This window comes from Sorex araneus, chromosome 6 (genome assembly GCF_027595985.1).
Source record: "Sorex araneus isolate mSorAra2 chromosome 6, mSorAra2.pri, whole genome shotgun sequence".
Lineage (NCBI taxonomy): Eukaryota > Metazoa > Chordata > Mammalia > Eulipotyphla > Soricidae > Sorex > Sorex araneus.
In genome coordinates, this window is record NC_073307.1 from 73,767,214 (window position 1) to 73,791,056 (window position 23,843).

General features: G+C 38.1%; 1 protein-coding gene and 1 non-coding gene across 2 annotated transcripts in view; one reads left to right on the forward strand and one right to left on the reverse strand.

Moving 5' to 3' along the window:
- The window catches only part of SHISA6 (shisa family member 6), a 449,040-nt gene that overhangs the window by 276,510 nt on the left and 148,687 nt on the right, over positions 1 to 23,843 (forward strand). The gene's annotated exons all lie outside the window — the stretch shown is intronic.
- On the reverse strand, positions 22,112 to 22,325 carry LOC129406144 (small nucleolar RNA U3). Its single transcript, XR_008630818.1, has one exon. It is a non-coding gene; the product is annotated as a small nucleolar RNA U3 (small nucleolar RNA).

Here is a 23,843-nt window from a genome sequence, read left to right on the forward strand (position 1 = left end):
GATCAGTGAGCTCCAAAACAAGGTTCAGAAATTCTCCAGACAATAAGAAGGTGGGGGAGCCTTAAAATAAATTGACAGCTGATAAGAGAACTTTGGGATGAATTCAAGAGAAACAGCGTGAGAATCATCCAGGTCCCAGAGTGCTATAGAGGAAAACGTGAAGAAACAAACTATCAAAGCCATCATTGCTGGGAAGTCCCCAGAGCAAAGGAGTGCATGCACCCAGATCCAGAAGGGCCCAAGAGCCCCAGCTAAAACAAATCCAAATAAAAATACTCCAGGGCATCCCCTAATCAGAATGACAGAAACCATAGATAAATATAGAATAAAGCAACAAGATCAAAGAAGCAAATTATATACAAAGGTGTGTCCTTAAGATTTACAACAGAGCTACAAAACAAAACCATTTGGGCTAGACCACAGTAAAAAGAATGATGAAAAAAATAGATAAAATCTTGGACTCCTATAATTCCCCAGGTTATTTCCCAGCCTGAACCAAGAAAATATAGAACAGCTAAACAGAATGATCACTTTTAAAGAAATTGAAATGGTAATCAAAAGATTTTTTTCCAAGACAAAAACCCAGGCCCAGATGGATTCACTACAATTATCTCAAACTTTTATTTAGATATATGTGTATTTATTTGCCTTTTGGGGTCACACCTAGTGAAGCTTAGGGATTAGTCCTAGTTCTGCACTCAGAAATTACACCTGGCAGTGCTTGGGGAAGCATTTGGAATGCCCGGGATGGAACCCAGGTCAGCTGCATGCAAGACAAACACCCTACCTGCTGTACTCTCACTCCAGCCCCTCAAACTTTTATTTATTTATTTTTAAATTTATTTTATTTTTATAAAGTTGTTTATAATAATTTATTACATTAAATACTCTAACACACTGATCCCATCACCAATACAGCTTCCCACCACCATATTTCAAATTTTTCTACCCCGACCCCCAGAACCTGTCCCCAAAGCAGGTCCTAAATAATTTATTTTGTATTGCTTGTTATGACTAATGTAAAATGATCCAAAAAATGTTTACTTAGAGAAAAATGTGTGAAGATTGTTATATCTCATCCTGGAGCCATTAAGCTCTTGTAATTTCTTAAAATTTCTTGTAATTTCTTGTAATTTCTTAAAATTGCTAACATGTTGTTAAAGATTGAGCCTTGTGTGCTGCTAATCCACACACCTATATTTCAGTTGGTATTGGTTGCCTTCGACTTTACACCCCATCATATGTGGTGTGCTGCTGTTGGTACATCAGTGGTATAGGGTTATATTGCTGTAGTTATTTTTTTAGCTGGATGGTGACTTTGGAGTCTGGAGGCATCTCTGTGGAGTGTTGCTCTGTTTCTCTTCTTAGATTTATGTGTAATCTCTAGATCATGGCTGGTAATGAGCTTGTATGGCACCAGAGGCAGTTCGTGAGCATGACAATCCAGAAGAACAGGGAGATGAGAGGAGGTTACCCATTCCCAACTCCATGCGAGTCTGAAGACTTTAGTCACAAGTTCTGCATACCTGGGTTTTTCAGCAGATTCACTCAGGGAGGAGGCTCATCCAAAGCTGTAGAAATCAGCCATGAGCATGGCAGTGATTGAGTTCTGGAGATTTTCAGCTCCCAGGGCTCTGTGGAAGCATGGGGGGGATTTACCTGCTTTCCTCTGGGTTACCCCAGATGAGACAGCCTGGCATGAGGTCTGGAGACACTTCTGCAACTTGTGTCTCTCAAAATTTTAAAGAGGATCTACTGCCTATACTTTTCAGACTTTTTCTTGATATTAAAAAACAGAAACACTTCTAAACAGTTTCTATGAAACTGAAACCAAAAGCAAACAGAGACACCACAAAAAAAGAGAGAGAACTGCAGTCCTATGTCCATGACAAATACAGATGCAAAGATCCTCAACAAAATTCTGCTAAATGGAATCCAACAACTCATCAAAAAGAGAATGCACCATGACCAAGTGGGATTCAACTTAGAGATGCAAAGAAGGTTAAACATACACAAGTCAATCAACATAATATACCATATCAATAAAAGAAAAAAGTCATAGGACTATATGAATAGATGCAGAGAAAGCATTTGACAAGGTCCAGCACCCACTCATGATAAATACACTCAACAAAATGGAAATTGAAGCAACTTTACTTAACATAGTCAGAGCTATTTACCACTGACCCACAAAAAACACTCCACTCCACAGAGAAAAACTAAAAGCCTACCCTCTCAGATCAGTCACAGGCCAAGGTTGCCCACTATGACCACTGTCATCCAATATAGAATTGGAAGCACTTGCCATAGCAATTAGACAAGTAAAATATATCAAGGGCATTCAGGTAGGAAAGGAAAAAGTCAACACTTCATTAGAAATTCTTAAACACTCTACCAAAAAAGCTCCTGGAAACTGTAGACTTATTTATTAAAGTGGCAGGCTACATAGTTTATACACAAAATATCATGGCTTTTTTATATGTAAATAATGCTAGAGAAGATATTTAAAAGCCAATTGCTTTCACAATTGTGCCTTAGAAAATCAGTACCTCATACTCAGCTTAACTAAAGAAGTGCAAGATCTATACAAAGAAAGCTACAAAACACTATTCAAAAAAAAGAGGTCTTTGAGTATCTGAAAAAATATATACTACTCATAAGTTGGGATGATTAATATCATCAAAATGGCAATACTCTAAAAAGCACTATAGAGATTCAATGTGCAGTTCCTATAAGGTTACACATGGCATTTTTCAAATAAATAGATTTAAAAACTAAAACTTCTGAATTTCATATGGAACAATAAACACCCCTGAATAGTAAATTAATCCTTTGGGAAAAGAAGATGGGTTGATCACATTCCCTAACTCAAACTATACTATAAAGCAGCAGTAAGTAAAACAATACTTACTTCCTCAAATAATGGAAAAGAGTCAAGTATCCCAAGTCAGGTTCTCAAGTATATGATCAGGTACACAGGTACACGTTCAAAAAAGGAGAAAAAGAATAAAACAAAGAGCAAAGAAAGTCTTTTCAACAAGTGATACTGGAAAAACTTTTCTAGCTACATGGAAAATAAGAACTCGAGATCTCTCTCTAAAGCCATACCCAAAGTCAAAATATATTATAGATCTTGATATCAGAGCTGAATTCTGATATCAGGGACATAGAGGAAAGCATGGGTAGATCTCTGCATGATACTGAAATTAAAGCCATCTTCACATATGAAATAGCACTGACCAAGCAAGTGGAAGTTAAGAGAAACAAATGGAACTTCATTAAATTCAGAAGCTTCTGTACTTCAGTTTCCTAGGACTCAGGTGTGTGGAACCAAGCTGAGGTGGTCTTGCAATCTTCTATTTCCTTTTTTATTTTGCTAGTTACAATAATTTAGACCTGAAAGTCAAGTTGGTGGTCCTGAGTAATCTATAATTTTAGTTTTATAGTAATGTTTCTCTGTTTTATCTATTAGGGAAATAACTGTCTTATTGACATTTGGGGGAGTTCTCCTATTTTTTTTTTTACTTTCTCAAAGAGTCTGAGCAGGATTAGAAGTAGAATTTGCTAGTAAACCGGAATTTGTTAGGGGAGACTTGAATACAATTTAAATTTAAATTTTCTTGATAGTAATCTCTCTTCCTGTGCTGTTTCCTCTTGATTCAGCCTTAGTAGGATTGATATCAAGGGTATACAAAGCACTAGTTGAACTCTACAAGAAGAAAACATCTAACCATATCAGAAAATGGGGCGAAGAAATGAACAGAAACTTTTCTAAGAAAGAGATATGAATGGCTAAAAGGTACTTTTTAGCCAAAAATGCTCTGCATCACTAATCATCAGGGAGATGCAGATCAAAACAACTATGAGATACCACTTCACACCACAGAGAATGGTACACATCCAAAAGAACAAAAGCAACCACTGTTGGAGAGGATGTGGAGAGAAAGGGACCCTTCTACATTGATGGTGGGAATGCCGACTGGTTCAGCCCCTTTGGAAAACAATATGAACACTTCTCAAAAAATTAGAAATTGAGCTTCCATTTGATCCAGCAATACCACTTCTGGGAATATATCCCAGAGGAGCAAAAAAGTACGGTCGAAATGACATCAGCACTTATATGTTCATCGCAGCACTGTTTACAATAGCCAGAATCTGGAAAAAACCCAAGTGCCCAAGAACAGATGACTGGTTAAAGAAACTTTGGTACATCTATACGATGGAATACTATGCAGCTGTTAGAAAAAATGAAGTCATGAACTTTGCATATAAGTGGATCAACATGGAAAGTATCATGCTAAGTGAAATGAGCCAGAAAGAGAGGGACAGACATAGAAAGATTGCACTCATCTGTGGAATATAAAATGGCAGAGTAGGAAACTAATACCCAAGAATAGTAGAATATAATACCAGGAGGTTGGCTCCATGGCTTGGAAGCTAGCCTCACATGCTGAGGGAAAGTCATTCCAGATAGAGAAGGGAATACCAAGTAAAATGTGATTGGAAATTACGAGCGGGCAGGGAGATGCACGCTGAAAGTAGACTAGAGACTAAACATGATGGCCACTAAATACCCCTATTGCAAACCACACCATCCAAAAGGAAAGAGAAAGAACAAATTGGAATGCTCTTCCACAGAGGCCGAGTGTGGTGGGGGGGATGGGATAGGTGAGTGGGAGAGATACTGGGTTCATAAGTGGTGGAGAATGGACACTGGTGGAGGGATGGGATCTCGAACATTGCATGAGGGAAAAACAAGCACAAAAATGTGTGAATCTGTAACTGTACCCTCACTGTGACTCACTAATTAAAAAATAAATAAATTATTAAAAAAATAAAATAGAGCAAAGACAAATAAAAAAATTTAAAGTGATTTATTTCTACAAGGTTCTCAAATTTTTGTGACAAAGGTTTTTATGGTATTATCTGTAGATACTATTTCTGTGGTATTTTTTCTAATATCTCTTTACTTGTGAGTTCAGCTAATAGTTCGTACTTTTAGTTTCATTTACATTTTTGTTTATTCTTTCAAGGAAAAAGCTCTTGTTTTTCTTGATATGTTATAGTTTCCATTTCACTGATTTCTGCTCAAAGTTTTAGTATATCCTTTGGCCTGTTAATTTTGGGTTTCCTTTGTTGATTTTTGTCCCTAGTAAATTAAGCTGTGCTGCTAGGTTTATATTTGGGTCCTCTTGTTTTCTGGATGAATGTTTATAATTTTGTGAACTTTCCTCTTATAACTCCTTTTACTCTGTCCCATATGTTCTGGGATATAAGCTAACTCATGTCTTTAATTGACTTTGCTTCCTGGAATCTTTTCATTTCTTCTCTGATGTACAATTTGACCCATTGTTTTTCAAGTAGTAAGTTGTTTCATTTCTAAGTGTTTTTCCCAGCTGGGTATGGCTCAAAAATAAAAATAATTTATTAACTAAAATCCTTCAGGGTATAAATTCTGTGACCTCCTTTATTTACACATAAGAAAACTGAGGCACAAGGAGGTGAAATATTTTTTCTAATGTACACAGTTAATGGACAGCTGGATGGAATTTAGTTCCCAGAAGTCAACTCTAGAACCCAATTTTAAACACCACACCAAACTCCCCTGTTGGAAAAATTAAAAATATAGATAGGAAATAAGAGTTTTCCCAAGTCTTTTAAAACACTAAGGTAAAGTTAATCAAGTATGAGGTGATGTGGGATGCAGGGAAGCACCATTGTGCTCTAAACTAGCCCTCAGCATGTCCAGGCTGGCATAAATATGACTGCTATTTTTGCTTGAAGGGAAAAGACTAAGAGAGAACTGAGTAGTGGCAACAAAATAATGTCTTTAAGAAAAGTCTGTGGGGGGCTGGAGTGATAGCATAGTCCAGTAGAGCATTTGCCTTGCACACAGCCAACCCAGGTTCAATTCCCAGCATTCCATATGGTCTCCCGAGCACTGCCAGGAGTAATTCCTGAGTGTAGAGCCAGAAGTAACCCCTGAGCATTGTCGGGTGAGACCCAAAATAAGCAGTAAAAAGAAAAAAAAAAGAAAAAAAAGTCTGTGGTCCTTTCTTGCAGAGTCTCTTGCCCGCATGCCTGGTTGTCTTCCCCGGGACCCCTAGGAGGGGATGGGCTCCAGCTTCCCTCCCCGCCCTGAGCAGAGCTCCTGGTGGCCGAAGACCTCCAGAACCTAGCTACAGCCATGCTGGAGGCCCCTCTCCACACATTCGGACAAGCCTCACCCATGAAGGTACCGGCAGAGGAAACCAGGTGTGTGTAATCCCATCAACGGCCAACATCCAGAGACTTAAAAGCAAGCTCCCAAAAGATATCTTATAACCTACTTCTCCCTCTGGGAGAAACTGGCAAGCTACTGAGAGTTTCCTGCCCACATGGAAGAGCCTCGCAAGCTTCCCATGTTGTATTCATATGCCAAAGCCAGTAACAAGCTGGATCTCATTCCCCTGACCCTGAAGGAGCCTCCAATTCGGCATCATTGGGAAGGCCGAGTAGAGAGAGTCTTCTAAAATCTCAGGGATAGGACGAATGGAGAGGTTACTGAGACTGCGAGAAATTCGACAATCAATGGGATTTCATGACTTCGTGACTTCATGTGGTCCTCTTACTTTACGCCTAGCGATATGCTCGGCATATAAGGTAGCATTTGTTTTAGGTATCTGCTGTTGCATAATACATTATTCCAAACTTTGGTACCTTAAAACAACACAAATTGATTACCTTACACATTTTGTTGATGAGAAATCCTCTTGCTTTCACATGTGAATCCGATTAAAGACTTCTACCGAGGAAATTCAATGCTATCTTCATGCAGAACTGCCCATGTCCCTGTCCACTCAGTGTTGATATCCAGGATTCAGTTTCTTGTGCTCCGTTGGACTAAGCCTCTTCAGCATGACAGACTCATAGCTTCATCAAGAAAACCAAGAAAGAGGGTCAGGGAGAGACCAGAAAAGTGGAAGATTTAGTCTTTCTAACCTACATAGTTTCTGAAGTGAAGGTCACCATTTTTATAGTCACATTCAATGGGAGGAGATTACACAGGGATGTTAAAACCATAGGCCCTTTCAAAAGGTTCAAAGTGTTCAAAGCATTTGAATGCCTCACAACATTCAATGTCTCTGAGTGCAACTGAACTTTACCCCTCAACATGTAAGTATCCCTCATGGAATTTTAGGGGAAATTAAAATTTCCCCTAAATTTTCTTTTAGGCTGAACATATTTATTAAATCATACTCATCAAGGTGATTGACTACACTAGAATTTGGCTGAAGAAGTAGTAACAGTGCACGTGTAGAGGTGTGAAGCTAAAAACTTGAAATTGTATATTGTAAACCAATTATAAGTGTAAAAAATATAAATAAAATTAATCATAATAAAATCTTATTGCTTATGATCAGGTATTTTTAACATAAATGGAAGAAGGGAACTAATTGATATTTATTTGGTCATATTTTATATGCAAATTTGCCATGGAAGGAACATCAGGGAAAATATTATTTCCTCATTTTCCAGATTAGAAAATAATTTGTTAAAACTTGTACAGGAGAGAAAAGGTGGAGTTAAAACTGCAGCCTGGCTGAGTTAGAGAGATGCATGCCTTGAACATGTTCAACCAGGATCCACTTCTTGGGATGTCATCTGCTTCTCCAAGACCACCAGTAGGGATTCCTGAACTCAAATACAGGAGTGAACCCTGAGTACCACCAGAAGTGGCTAAAAATCCAAAACAAGCAAACAAAAAAACTTAAAGTTGAGTCTTTTTTCTTTCTAAATTTTTTTTTATTAAATCATCATGAGATAAACAGCTACAACGTTGTCAATGATTGGGTTTCAGTCATACAATGTTCTAACACCTTTCCCTTTGCCAGTGTGCATTTCCCACCACCAGTGTCATCCACCCCCTCCCCCACGTGTCCGCCTGCCTCTACGGCAGAAACTTTTCTTCTCTCTCTCTCTCTCTCTCTCTCTCTCTCTCTCTCTCTCTCTCTCTCTCTTCTCTCTGTCTCTCTCTCCTCTCTCTCTCTTTCTCTCTCATCATTAATGTCTGTGGTGGTACAGGTACTGTAAGATTGTTATATATATACTTTTACCTATTTTTAAAACAGCTATTAGTGCATTAGTCTTCCTTGTCAAATAGTTTTTTGTCCGCTCACTTCTTTGCCACCATGTTAAAAATTCTTGTAATTTGGTGGGGTCTAGTGACTAATTCTGACCCATGTATTGAGTAAAATTAAAGAGTTTTACTTTGATTCTCAAGCATTTACCTCTGGGACCATTGGAGCCTCTTTTCCCTTTTCCATTAGAGCCAGAGTTTAACTTCCTGAGTGACTCTAATGAGTGCCATTTCCATCTCACTTCTTACCCATGATGAGCATGTAGCATGAATAAGAAATGGCCTTATTTTTTGAGCCACTGACATTTGGAGGGTACATATTCAAACTTTACTGATTGATGTGCCACTAAAAAAAGATGAAGGAGTTGTGGGATGTGGAGCCTGCTCTAAGAGTTGTTCTATTTCTGTCTCATGGGCAACATGATGGTTTTGGGGGCACTTAACCTTCACCTTATCTGTCCTAGGATCCATGGTGTCTATCTACTGTCAGACTACTATTTCTAGACACAAATGGGTAGAACAAGGTCCAGAGGGACTGACTCAGAGACAGGGTGTGAATCTACTGCCTCATTCAATCTAAACATCCCTCATTTTAGAACAGCAAAGAACACAAACAGAGAGGAAAGGTATCATCCTTTTCAAACCTGTTCTAACACGCATAGCATAGCATGTGGCTTTTGATAAAGGCCAAAGTGAAGCAGTGTCAGTATATCAAAAGAGTTTGTTATTGAGCAACTCTGCACCATCTACAAGGGAACGTCTCCCAGCTGGGTGGAACTGGTTCCTTTGGAAATCAATTGCCTCCTTCACGTAGACAAAAGGAGAGATGAAATTCCCCATGGCTCTGTTCTATTTAGTCCATAGAGTGCTATGAGGGCGTTGGCCTTTTCCCAGAGATCAGAATATAACAACCAAGTTACAGAAGTGATGTTTCAAACTGCATGCTAAATCTGGTTTATCCTACTAAAAAACAAAGAGCAAAAATTAAAAAATACATCCCTCATGTGAGAATCTATTATGAGCTCCAAAATTGACTGTCCTCAAACCCAACACTTGAAATGAAATTTATACAGATACTGCAGAAAACTTCACTTAGTTTATCTTCCTCAAGAGCTATTACTTCTTGTTCCTTTCCATGCAGCATCAGATTTCCTAGGCATAAGTTATTCTTTCTATAAACACACTCAAGGCATAAGTCCTGGGTTCTAAGATCACTTTCCCAGCCAGAAAGCTAAGTCAAAACAATAGCAGCATAACAACAAACTGCCCCCTGGAGTTGCTTCTCATTGGCCTTATCTCTTTTTTTGGTTCCTGATATGAAAAATAGCATTTATGCTACTAAATAAAAGTGAAACATGAGTAGCCTATCCAAGCACCCTTGTCCCTCATATTTTAAATAAAATAAATTGATCTCAAATGCACAAATGTCCTTCAAATATATTAAAATCCTAAACGTGAATTTTCTTTCAAGAAAGAATAAAAAGATGCAGATTCGGAGGCCAGGGAGATGACACAGAGGAGTCATGCTTGAAGGTCCACGTTTTATCTTCTGAACTTCCTGATTCCACTGAGTACCTTAAAGATGTGGTCCCATTAGTCCCTGGGACCACCAGGCTGGGCAGCCCTCATCACTAGGCCTGATTCATCACCTTATGGCACTGGGATCAGTTTGCTAGGAGTGGCTTCTGGGCTCCTGAGTACCACGGGAAACTGCTGAAAAAGATACTAGCTTTGAAAGTCTGTATAACCAATACTAAATATTTGTTGTAAGCTGAAGAAACAGTGAAGATAAGGGTATTTTGATGGTGGTAGAGCAATTTTCAGAAGAAACTAAAAGAATAGAAAACAAATTAGATTTCCCTGACTTTACATAAATGAATAACTAGACACTCAAACATTTGGTTATCTATAATTTCTAGTTTGCTGCTCACATTTTTATGTTTTACCAAGGTCACTGAAAAGAAAGGCTGAATAAAGCACAGACTAGATACTACATAAATTCTATCTATGGTCACTATTTCTGGACTATGAATTATATGTGACAATTGGAAAGAAAAGTGTATATGTTAAAGTTATTTCATTTTAAGCAATGAAAATTGTTCAACAAACAACAATCTATTGGCAGAATATTGGGTACTCAATAAAAAAAGAAAAAGAACCCAAATATCCACTAACTGAAAAATTAGCACTGTTGCAGCGCTGTCATCCTGTTCATCAATTTTGCTCCAGTAGACAGCAGTAACATCTCCATTGTGAGACTTTTTGTTACTGTTTTTGGCATATCGAATACACCAGGGGTAGCTTGCCAGGCTCTGCCATGCGGGTGGGATACTCTCAGTAGCTTACTGGGCTCTCTGAGAGGGATAGAGGAATCAAACCCGGGTTGGCAGTGTGCAAGGCAAATGCCCTACCCACTGTGCTATCACTCCAGCCCATAACTGAAAAAATAATAAAATATATTATATACAATGAAACATATTATATTAATAAAATATACACAATGAAATATTTTTCAGGAATACAAAAGGAATAAAGTATTGTCACATGCTACATGTACAACATTCACTTGTATCCCTTGTCGTCCCATTGATCTTCGAGTTGCTCTAGCGGGCGCCAGTAATGTCTCCATTTGTCCCTGTCGTGTGCTAGTGCAGCCCAATAATATCTGCTTGCTCCAGGAACAGGAAGAGCCTCAAATCGTTCATTCAGGGTTTTGACGAAGAAATCTGACCATCTAGTTGGTGGACAGGCACAAGGTCCCATGGAATCTAGTCAGTAACAGCTCTAGTCCAGCTGTCATCTCTGAATCGCATTACATGACTGGCCCATCTGATTTTTGATGCCTTGGCAAACGAGACAGCATCCCTGATTCTTGACCGTCGATGGAGGTCAGAACTCCAGATTCCTTCTCTCACTTGAGTGAGACGTGAAACTCCTAGCATAGCTCTTTTGATTCCTCTTTGGGATACCTGAATAGCGTTCTCATCCTGTTTGCATAGGGCCCAGGTCTCTGAGATATGTTAGTGCAAGAAGAATGGTGGAATCGAAAAGATGTGCCTGGAGTCGGAGATTCTTCGTTCTCTTAACCACTTCTTCGATGCTCTTGAAGGCATTCCATGCTGCTCTCTTCCTCCTGCGCAGTTCTGGCTCCAAGTCGTTCTTCATGTTGATTTCTTGACCCAGGTACACATAGCTGCTGCATTCGGAGATGTTCGTCCCATTGAGAGCAAATGGAGCTTCAGGGACCAGTTCATTTTTCATAAACATCGTCTTGTTGAGATTCAGCTGCAATCTGACCTTTCCACACTCGTGGTTGAAGTCGGCCAGCATTTGTGCAGCTTGGCTAATGTTTGGTGTTATGAGAATGATGTCATCAGCGAAGTGGAGGTTGTGTAATTGTCGATCGTTTATCTTCACTCCCATACCTCCCATTCCAGTCATCACATGATGTTCTTGAGGGTGCAACTGAAGAGTGTCGGTGAAATGGTATCACCCTGCCGCACCCCTCTCTTTACAGATCAGTTTCTTGTAGAATGGTGAGATCCTGGTGGTGAATTCACAACAGAGATCATGGAGGATTTTGATATACTGAGTTTGAATGCCCTGTTTGACTAGGGCTTCAATGACCTCTTCAGTCTCAACAGTATCGAAGGCCTTCTTTAAGTCGATGAACGTTAAACAGAGCGGCATCTTGAACTCTCACAAAACTTCAATGAGTTTGGTTACTGTGTGGATATGGTCTATGGTGCTGAATCCCCTTCGGAACCTGGCTTGCTCGCATGGTTGTCCTTCATCTAGTTTCTGCCTATTCTATTCAGGATGACACGAGTGAACAACTTGTAGACGACAGACAGCAGGCAGATTGGGCGATAGTTGCCAATGTCCTGGATGTCTCCCTTCTTGTACAACAGAACAAAAGGAGACAGTCACAGGAGATCATAAATTGTATGATTCCATTCATATGAAAGGTTCTGAAAAAATAAATATAGAAATATAAATTTGATATTGGTTATGAGACCTAGAGAACTTGAGGAGAAATATAGTTATTTTTTTGAATAATACCTTTTGGGGAATGATGAAATTGTTCACAGGTTAGTTGTGATTATACAACTCTGTGAATAAAATAAAACTCATTGAATCCATTTGACATTTCAAATGGATGAGTTGTTTAATATGTAAGTTATAGTTTGATAAATCAGCGTGTAATACTCGCATATATTTTCAAATTACTTATAGGGAATCTTAAAAACTGAAAGAGAAATGATCCTTAAAAATGCAATGCAGGACACTCTAGACAGTGCCTCCCATGGACTGAATGATCTTTAACCACTCTTGTTTTGATATTCAAAATGCAAAGCCCCTGGAGTGACTTTATTGACTTGCTTGGGAATTTGCAGTCTAAACAAGACTACAGAAAGGTGATAAAAGATAACCCAAGAGGTTAGCAAGAAGTTGTTAGCAGAGAAAAAAAAATGGCCCTGAGAGGACAAAATAAGTGTACACCAACTCTTAGCATGTCCAGCGCCTGGTTTTGCCTATCAGGATTGTCTCCTTCACTTGGAATATTTTTGTTCAGTCACCAAGGTTCAAAGTTACTTTTTCGCAAATACTTTTCTTTGCCAGTTTTCTCTGTGGTCAGCTTAACTACCACGGTTCTCCCAATTCCTTTTTACAGGTTTACCAGAACAGTGTTTCTGTGCTTTTAACATAAAGGAGGAGGCATAATTGGGCTCAAAGAAATCTTCCTGCTTTTGTTTTTGTTTCCATTTTGTTATTCGGGGGCCACACTTAGCAATGCTCAAGGATCACTCCTGGCAGTGCACTGGAGACCTTATGGAGTGCTGGGATTGAAAGTAAAGTCAGTCAAATGCAATACAAGAGTGTCAACCTCTGCATGATCTCTACACCTCCCTATCTTCAGTTCTTTTCACATCTGGATTTTTTTTCCCTGTACAAGAAAAGCTTGCATTAAATACAATTTTACTATATTTAATTTGGTTCCTAGAACTAATTTCTCACACACTTAATTTTTTTCTAATTTAATGATTGTACTTATCTAGTATAATTAAACTATCTTAATTTGAAATGAAAAGAACCACCCAAAACAGAAATGAAATAAAACTTATAGCTGCATTACTAAATTTTCCTACCCTTTTCCACACTGAAAATAGAGTTTGTTGAAATATATATTGTTATGAACTGAATGTTTTGTCTCCAAAATTTCTGTGTTTAGAATTTAATTTTCTAATGTCATTTAGAAATGAGACTTTGGGGGAGAATATCATGGTTATATGAGGGCAAAATGATAGGTCTGGTGGGTTCAATGTTGTTATAATAAGAAACAAAAGAGAACTGTTATTACTCTTTCATATACAAATAAGAGGCTACATGAGTACATGATTAGCTGGTCTATAAGCTAGGGTAAGATGCCCTAGACTGAAACCCACTTTCCTTGCTAGAACCTTGCTCTTGGTCAGCCTAGACTCTGGGATTGTGAGACAATAGTCATTTAAGTTACTTCATTGATAATGATAATTTTGTTGTAGCAGTCTAGGCATAGTAGTAATGACAATGAATTGATCTACCTATTTGAACAGCATGGCTTGTGCTCAAGCTGGATGTATAACTATATTAAGTTTATTAGCAATTCTTTATATATTTATGATTCTACCACCATCTGCTCTTCATCAGATGTGTTTCATTCCTTTCATAGTATCTCTTTATTTCTTCTTGGTTGTATTTATACTCATCTTTGTAACTACAATGGTTTGTCTATCTCTCCAATTAGGCTAAAAGACCCATCCATAAAGAAACTTTGTCCTGCATTCTGTATCTTAAGGAATTACGGTAGACACCAAGTGTCTGGCCCTGGCCAGCCCTCCCTGACACACTGGAGTATGATTCCCCAAGCTGCCGGACTTACTCCGTAGGAGAGGGAGTGGGAGCAAGTCCGCCCTGCCCCTCCGCGCACCGCGGACTCCCCACAAAGAGAGAGGAAAGCTGGAGGTCAAGCAGCTCTCTCTTTATTAGCGTTCACATGGGAGTCTTTAGACACGGCAGCCTACACGTATGTCACGCTCACCTCTTAGATTACGTTCGCCTCGTCAGGCTCAGTACAGATGTAAGTCAATGTTTTACATTTCTCGTTCTCAAGGCCGGGTGTATTAGCTCGGGCAAATGGTAACTGTCAGGTCCCTCGAGCTGTTATCTCCTCACCAGAGTGCCTGTCTGGGAGGAGTGCCGGCACTAGGCCCTGGGTCCCTGGGAACAGAGCCAGCTCCTGTTTCCAGGGGCAGGAGATTTGGCTAGGATGGCAGGCTGGCTGCTGAGACCCCCAACAACCAAGAAATACCTCTTGAGTATATAAATGAATCCTGACTCCTGATGCTGCTGGATATGCTGACTAGTAACCCCCTTTGCAAAGTTTTTAATACTGGAGACTTGTTATTGTTGAGTTGGGGCCATCATCTGGCAATCCTCTGGGCCTAACCCTGGCTCTATGTTCAACTCTTGGCATAGGTGTTCAGGGGACCGTATGCAGTGTTGGGGACTGGCTCTGTGTTTGACTCCTGGAATAATTGTACAGGGGACCATATGCAGTGCTGTCTTGTAAGCCACATACAAGACAAGTGCTTTAACCACTGTGCTATCTCCTTGACCCACCCCTCCAAAGATGCTTTGTTTAAAAGTCAAATGGAGTTGTATGGTTTTATCTTCAATTCACTATTCACTTATTGGAAATATGTTTTCCTATCCTTAGGACAAACTCTTAAATGGCTACCATGTTATGGTCACCACCCAATCCAATTGTGAAAAGAATCAAGAATCGTTTGCTTTGTGTGTATAAACGCATGTGACTAAATATTAGCTAATTTAGTTGTTCGTGTAAGAGCAGAGCCTATGAGAGGACTTGGGATCAAAGAAAGGAAGTAACAGGAAATGAAAGAGGAGAGAAGACTTAAAGAGCATTGCATTGGCACCATTGCTGCTTTAACCTATCCTGAGTCTAAAGTTTGTTAGCACTTTGGCCACAGCAATGCGATTTGAATTAGTTAAGACACATTCAAGTGAACTATGTGTGAATCACACATAGTACTCATGGTGTCAGTGTGTTAAGCTGAAGCCTCTGGAAAGTACAAGGGGCTGTCTGGTTAAAGGATGGAGGCTCTGTTACTTGTCCATCAGCTCTTGTCTCTTGGCTGAGAATTAATTACCTAGGACCATTTTCTCCTCTCACTTTCAGTCTGCCATTGGTGAAAATTAAGAGGCTTCAGAGAAGGTTCTGAAACTAAGTGTTGAAATAAACAGTGCCAATTCTCTGAATTCTCAGTACTATTCCATTGATTTGAGGGTCTGTCTTGATTCCAGTGCTATATTGTTCTAAGTACTACCTCATTATAGTACAACTTGAAGTTGGGAAAAGTGATACTTCCTACTTCTTTTTACCAAGGACTTCTTCAGTTATTGGGGTAGAGAGGAAGGGTTTATTCTTCCATATGAATTTCAGGAGTGTTTGATCTATTTATTTAGTTTATTTGTTTGAAACTTTAATATTTAAATACCGTGATTTACAAAGTTGTTTAATAATACAATCAACTCAAACATTCAATGTTTCAACACCAATCTTATCTTCAGCGTGACCTTCCCTCCAACAATGTCCCTAGTTTTCTATCCTGCCTGCCCCTTCACAGGCACAAAATAATTTATTTTATATTGCTGTTGCAACAAAATGGCAAATGGAATTATCAAAAGGATAGTTCAGTAAAACAAAATTTATTAAAATTGCTATATCTCACGCATGAAGGGAATGGTAGAGGAACCCAGGTGTACGGGACCTGGGGCTGAAATCTCCAAGACTGCTTGGATTGGGACTGGCCCTTCTCCACCCAGTCCCCCCCCATTTTCCAGTAGCTTGGCAGCCACACCCACAAACGGTCAGCACCATGTAATCCCACCAATGGCCAACATCCAGAGACTATAAAACCAAGCTCCTGGAAATAATAGCCTTGTTCCAATACCCTTGTTCTTCTTGGAGAAACTGACAAGCTACCAAGAGTCTATTGCCCACACGGGAGAGCCTTGCAAGCTCCCCATGTGGTATTCATATCCCAAATAGAGTAAAAGATATATCCATACCTCTCAGAGAGTCTGGCATGCTGTTCCAGGAAGGGAAATGATTCATTCTCAAACCTAAATCTTCGCGGACTTAATTACTATAATACAGAAATTGTAAACCGTGCGGCCGCAGTAGCGACATTTTATCTCTTCATTCTCATCAGTGGGAAACTTATTATCAAATATTTCCCTGTTAATAGAGCTGTATTCTTAGGGGATAAATTCCAACAAAAATAGTGAGTCTGTTTTGAATCTCTAACAACAATAGTGAGTTATGTGTTGAAATCTGGAATATAATCAAGGTAAAGAGAAAAGGAAGTGAAATTATCACTAACGTACGGGGTGGGTTGGGGGGTGAGGGGTGGGATGTATACTTTTTGTTTGTTTGTTTGTTTGTTTTGTTTTTGCTTTTGTTTTTGTTTTTATTGGTGGTGGAATATGGGCACTGGTGAAGGGATGGGTGTTTGAGCATTGTGTAACTGAGATATAAGCCTGAGAACTTTGTAACTTTCCACTTGGTGATTCAATAAAATAAATTTTAAAAAAATGTCATAGATATTCTTATAAGGTGTTAATTGAGTCTATGTGATATTTTGGAGAATACGGCAATTTTGACATATTAATCTTCCCAATCCATGAACAGTGGATGTTTTCAATTCCTTGTGTCATCTTTTATTTCTGTAAGTATTATTTTGTAGTTTGGGTCAGTTAAGCTTTGATAAAGGAACAAAAAAATATGAAGAAGAGCAACAGAAACCTATTTTTCTCTTTCATTTTTTAAATTAAAGAACTGTGATTTAGAAAATCATTGATCGTTTCTCAGCCTTTTGGCTAAGATCAAGTGTAGAAAATCATTGAATGTTGAGGTTTAGGCATATAATATTTCAACACTAATCCTACCACCAGTATCAGCTTCTCTCTGCCAGTATTCCTATATTCCCTCCACACCAACCTCCACCCCATTTTGAGAGGCACATTGCAGTTTCAGTGGTTTCAGCCTAGGTTTCATGTTTTCATCTTTTGTTGAGTCTGTGTTTTGGATATATGGCTATATCATTCATCAGTTAATGGTATAACTGGAGCCTGATGCCTATTTGCCCATCATTCCCATTCTACCCTGTCCTCCTTTATTTCTTTTCTTCTCTGCCTTTCTCCTCTCTAAACACTGAGATCAAGGGTGATTAGTCATTTCACTTTTTCAAACAATATGTTTCCTCATCCTGTATTCTGTATACCATAGATCAGTTAGATCATCCTGTGCTTTTCTTTATTCTTCTATCTTATTTCACTCAACATGATATATTCCAGTTCCAACCACATTGCAGAAAATTGCATGTTTTCATCGTTCCTTGCAGCTGCATAGTATTCCATTGTGTGTATGTATACCACATCTTCATAATCCATTCAACTGTCATTAGACGCCTGGGTTGATTCCATATTCTAGCTATTGTATTAAATGTAACAATGAATAATTGTGTGTGTAGTTTTGAGAGAGTGTTTTCATGATCTGGGGGTAGATGTCCAAAAGTGAAATTGCAGGATCATATGGCAGTTCAATTCTAGATTTACTGAGAACTCTCCCTATTGTTATACAAAGGGGTTGTACCAGACATTTCCACCAGCAGTGGATGAGAGTTCCTTTTCCACCACATGCCCATCAACACAGATTATTCCTACTATTTTTGATATGTGCCATTCTCACAGTGTGAGATAGTATTTCATTTTCATCTTGATTTGCATTTTTCTGCTGATAAGTGATGCAGGGAATTTTTTCATGTGCCTACTGGCCATCTGCCTGTCTTCCTCTGAGAAGTGTCTATTAATTTCCTCTCCCCATTTGTTAATAGTGGTTTTGAATTTTTCTCTTGATATTTGTGAGAACTTTAAATATTCTGGATATCAAACCTTTATCTGATGTATTGAATGCAAATATTTATCCCTTTAGTCATCTTTACCTTTACTCTGTTTCTTTTGCCATGCAGAATTCTTTAACTTTTTGTAGTACAATTTGTTTATTTTTTTATTGTGTTGTTTTTGTCACCGGTACCAGATAATTGAAGGCATGCTTAGGGGTACAAATCTTGAAGTTTTATGCCTATATTTTTGCCAATGTAATTTATAGTTTCTGGTCACTTCTCACGGTCTTTGATCCACTTTGAATTGACTTTTAAGATATGGAGATAACTTTAATTGTTCACATGTATTTATCCAGTTTTCTCAGCACCATTTTTTGAAGAGTCTGTCTTTACTCCATTTTATGTTCTCAGCTTCTTTATTGAAAGTTACTTGCCTATATATAGGTTTTTTAATAGGATATTCAATTCTGACCAGTTATTGAGAAGGTTTATTACCATGCTATTTTCATCAATATAGCTTTATAATGCAGTTCCAAATTAGGTAATAAAATACCTCCCAATTTCTTATTTTTCAGTATTGCTTTGGCTATTAGTGGATTTTCCTGATTCCACATAAACTTTATTTTCTTTTTAGATCTTGGAAGAATGTTGTCTGCCTGGATTTGGAGGAATATTGCTTTGATTCTATAGTTTAGGCAGGGTAGTCATTTGATTAATATTGATTCTTCCAATTCATGAGCATGTGATATTTTCCCATTTTCTTAGTTCTTCTATCTCTTTCTAAAGTAATTTAAAGTTATCATGGTATAGATCTCCCATGTCTTTTGTTGAGCTAATTCCTAGAATACTTGATATTTTTGAATATCAAACCTCACCCTAAATGGAACAGACTCCTTGATTACTTTCTCCTCTGATTCATTCTCTCTATATAAGAATGCAACTGATTCTTGGGTATTGACTTTGTACCGGCACTCTACTGCACTGGTTTATTGTTTCTAGAAGCTTTTTCTGTGGACTCTCAGGGTCTTCTATGTATACAAACATTTCATCCACAAATTGTGATAATTTGAGTTCTTATTTTCCAATTTGATTCCCTTTGATTTGTTTCTCTTGCCTTATTCTTTATCCAGGACTTCAAATACTATGTTGAACAGAAATAGATAGAGTGGATATCCTGGCCTTGTACCTTATCTCAAAGATAATTCTTTCAGCTGTTTTACCATAACTGATGATACTAGTTGTGGGCTCATTATGCTAATAATTAATATCTTAAAGAAGTTTCCTTTTACCCCTATTTTGTTGTTGGTTTTCATCATGAATGGATGTTGTATCTTTTCAAAGACGGTCTTTACATCAACTGATATGGTCATAAGATTTTTATTTTTCCTTGTATTAAGTTAACTGATTTCTATATGTTGAACCTTCCTTGCATTCCTGGGATGAATACTACTTGATCAGGGTGTAAGATTTTTTTATATGCTGTTGGATTTGGTTAGATAAGATTTTGTTAGGGATTTTTTGCATTGATGAATGAATATGAGGGAGATTGGTCTAAAATTTTCTTTCTTGGAAGTATCTTTGTCTGCTTTGGTTATTAGTGTAATGTTAATTTCAAAGAAGCTGTTAGGAAGGATTCCTGTGTCTGATATTTGGGGAGAGGTTAAGGAGTAAAGGAAGTAAATTGCCTTTTAATGTTTGATAAAACTCACCAGTGAACGCATCTGGACCTGAAATTTTGTTCTTGGGAAGATTCTTAACTACTATTTCAATTACATATTTGTAATTGGCCTGTTTAGGGTTTGTACTTCCTTCTAACTCATCTCTCAGAGATTACATAACTCTAAGAATTTATCCATTCTTCTAGGTTCTATAGCTTAAAAGCATAAACTTGTTCATAGTAACCTGTAATTATATTTTGAGTTTCTAAAGGATCTAATGTAATTTCTCTACTTTAATCTCTGATCCAATTTATTTCAATATTTTCTCTTTGTTTCTTGATGAATCTAGCTTATCTATCTTGTTAATTCTTTCAAAGAACCAGCTCCTGTTGACATTAATTTTTTAAATTGCTTTTGTGTTTTCTATATTGTTGATTTCTACTCCAGTTTTCATTAATTTCCTCTTTCTACTACCTTTTGGGTTTGCTTGTTGTTCCTTCTCCAGATTTTTGAGATGTGTTTTAGGTTGTTGATTTGGGATTTTAATTTTAATTTAGTGTAGGCCTACACTGCTATAAATCCCCCCACACTCACCCACACACACATACACTCCCCTTTACAGATTTTTCTATATCCCATAGATTCTGATAGCTTATGTCTTCATCTCATCAGTTCAAGGAAGGAATCTTTTTATGTCTTCCTCAATTTTTTTTCTATCGTCATTGTTTTGCAGCATTTTGTTAGCTTCCACATGTTGGAAGTTTTTGCCATCTTCTTTCTGTGCTTAATTCATATTTTCATGACATTGTGGTCTGAGAAGGTAGTTATTTATAATTTCCAGTTTGTAAGTTTATGTATATTTGAGTTGTGCTCTAATATGTAATCTATCCTGCAGAATGTTCCAGGCACAATAGAGAAGAATGCTTATTCTTGTTTGGGGGGATGTTGAATCCTGTATATGTCCAACAATCCTGATTGTTTCAGCTCCTCATTTAGGGCCCTTGTATCTTTACTGATATCAACTTTCTAGTTGATCTGTCTAGTGACGAAAGAGGTGTGTTGAAGTCTCCTTCTACCATTGTGTTTCCCCCAAAGTATGTCTTTAGGCTTGTGAGCAGAAGCTTTATGAACTTTACTGAGCGTTCATTTGGTGCACAGGTATTGAGGACAGTATTTCCTGAGCTACTGTTCCCTTGGCCAATAAATCCATCATTGTTTCTAATAGCTTTCTTTATATTAAATGGAATTTGGTGTGATATAAGGCTGGCTGTCCCATCTTTTCTCTTTGTGTGTGTGTGTGTGTCTCCCACTGGCTTGTTGATTATTTTCCAGCCTTTCACTCCAGTCTGTATTTATTCTGAGAGTTTAGGTAGTTCAGGTGTGTTTCCTGTAGTCAGCAAAAGGATGGATTTTCTTTCTTGATCCATCCAGTTACTCTATACCCCTTTGTAGAGGAGTTTAGTCCATTGACATTCAGAGAGATTATTTTTTTTTTTTTTTGCTTTTTGGGTCACACCCAGCAATGCACAGGGGTTACTCCTGGTTCTACACTCAGGAATTACCCCTGGCGGTGCTCAGGGGACCATATGGGATGCTGGGATTCGAACCTGGGTCAGCCTGGGTTGGCCGCGTGCAAGGCAAGCGCCCTCCCCGCTGTGCTATTGCTCCAGCCCCATTCAGAGAGATTATTGACAGAAAGGCCTGTGTTGCCCAGTATGCATGGGATCCAGTTGTTTATGCAAGAGTCTATTTTTTTTATGAGTGGCCTTTCAGTAATTCTTGCAAGTTTGGTTTAGTTGTTGCAAATGCTGCCAGCTCTCGATTGTCTGAAAAGGTTCATATCCTTCCCTCACGTCCAAATGATAGCTTTGCAGGGTAGTGGACTTTAGCTGAATGAATTTTTTCAGTCAGTATTTTGAATATGTCCTTTTAACTTTTTTCTGCCTTGTAAGATGTCTTATGAAAGGTCTGTTGTGATAGTATGTTGTTTTTCTAAGTAAAATCACTAATGTCTTTGTGATTTTATCATTTTGATTACTATGTGTCTTGGAATTCTATTCTCTGGGTCTATTTTGTTGAGAACTCTAGTTCTCTTGCATCTATACAGGCTGCCTATCAAGTATCAGTTATTATTTCTTTGACCAACTTTTCTTCCCCCTTACCATTTTCCTCTCCTTATGGTATTCCTATGACTCAAAGATTATTTCTCTTGCTATTATATATCAAGAATCTTACATTCTTTATCATTTGTTACTTTTTTTTAAACTTAATTATTGGTTATTGCTAGTATTTTGTCCTCAGTATCACTGACATGGTCCTCTGTATATTCTATTGCTGTGACTTGTTATGTTATTTTTCATGAAACCACTCAAACTAAATTTTTTCACTCACACTCTTCCAAAGGAAGAAAAGAATGATCATCAGTGACAAAAGGCAAGTTTCAAAAGCAATTCCTAGAACAGGCTTCACACACAGAGAGAATGCTCTGGCTTTTCCTTGTGGTTTTGGATGCTTCACAGGATCAGAGAAACTTCTCTAGTACTGAACTATTGAAATGATCTCTGAAAATATTGTCTGATAATATGTTTCTTAACTTCTTTTATTCCATTTGCATGGACTCTTTGATACCCTGGATCAGTTCATCTTTACGTCCTGTGAATTTTTCTTTAAGTGATTGCTTTAGTTCCATGGCCATTGTATGAAGCATTGTTTTGAGTACTTCATTGATGAGGTTTCAGTGTTTATTTAAGCTCTGTGATTTGCCAGGACTCTCTAACCTGTCATCCAGAGCAGGTGAAATCTTTTTTTTTTTTTCATTATAATTCCTAAAGATTTCTGGGTGCTCCAATTTAAGTTTAAGATGCCAGATATCTGAGGTCTGATTTAATTTGTTATTTTTCATCAAGCAGTACTCTTTATAATCTATTAGTCTAGCAAAGGCTGTGTCCTTAGGATATTACTTTGTTGGTCATTGAGTTCGGTGTCTTAATACATCCTTTTTTAAAGAAGGGTTAAAATACACATATTTCAGGAATATAAGATCCCTTGAAGATGGTGAGGATGAGGGATGTTGTCATGTCTGATGATTTGGGTTTTGAGAGGGCTGAGGGGCTTTCGTGGTTCAGTAAACTCCAGGAAGGGGTCACAGATAGGGCAGAAGTCATGAGGTAGGATGAGAGCTAGACATGCCTGAGTGATGAAAGAGATCAAAGTCAGTTTTCTGGGTCCTTGGGTTGTGCCCAGGGTTTAAAAGGGCAATGGGAAGGCCAGGAGACCCAGGAAGGAGTCTCAGATGATGCAAAAGTTATGGAGCAGGATGATAGCTATCGCACCTCAACAGATCTTTTCAGCAAGTGGTGTTGGAACAACTGGTCGACTGTTTGTCCCTCACCCTAAAAAAATTAGAGATCTCCTTCTAAGGCCATATACAAAATACAAATCAAATTAATTAAAGGCCTTATGCATTTCAACATGAATCATGATAACTTTGTAACTTTGTTATTCAATAAAAAGAAAGGAAAAACAGATATAGTGCAGTCTTGAGTAAGTCCTGGTCCAGTATTCATTTACTCTTATGAACATGTGTACCTAGAATCGTAATTGTCCCCATTATTATGCCTGAATCCAGAATGGGCAATCAAAGGTTCTTCCTACCAGGCAAAAATCAACTCAGCAGAGTTTTGTTTGTTTGCAGTGCATGCTTTCTTTATTCTTCATTCTAAGCTCAAGTCAATAATAGTCAACTTAATTTTTTCACAAGCACAGTTTTTGCTTGGAGTAGAGAGACAAAAAGTAAGGCTTTTCAGTGGTAGAGGATTCTCAAAAGAAATAGCTAAACAATCAGCTATTTTTCCTGACTTTTAATGCACAGTTCCTAAGATGTATTCTGTTGTGTGTGCTCCCATGTTTATTTAATGCTGATTATGCATTTCAATCTATAACAAGTCCTGGTGGACTGGTATTATAGAGATTTAGCATGAAGAGCAATCAAGAGACCCTAATATGTGAATATTTAGCAGTGACTGTTTGGTTTTAGGGCTATAGCCACTGTTGCTGCTAATATACGTGAGCCTGAGGTAAATAGCATTGGAAAGA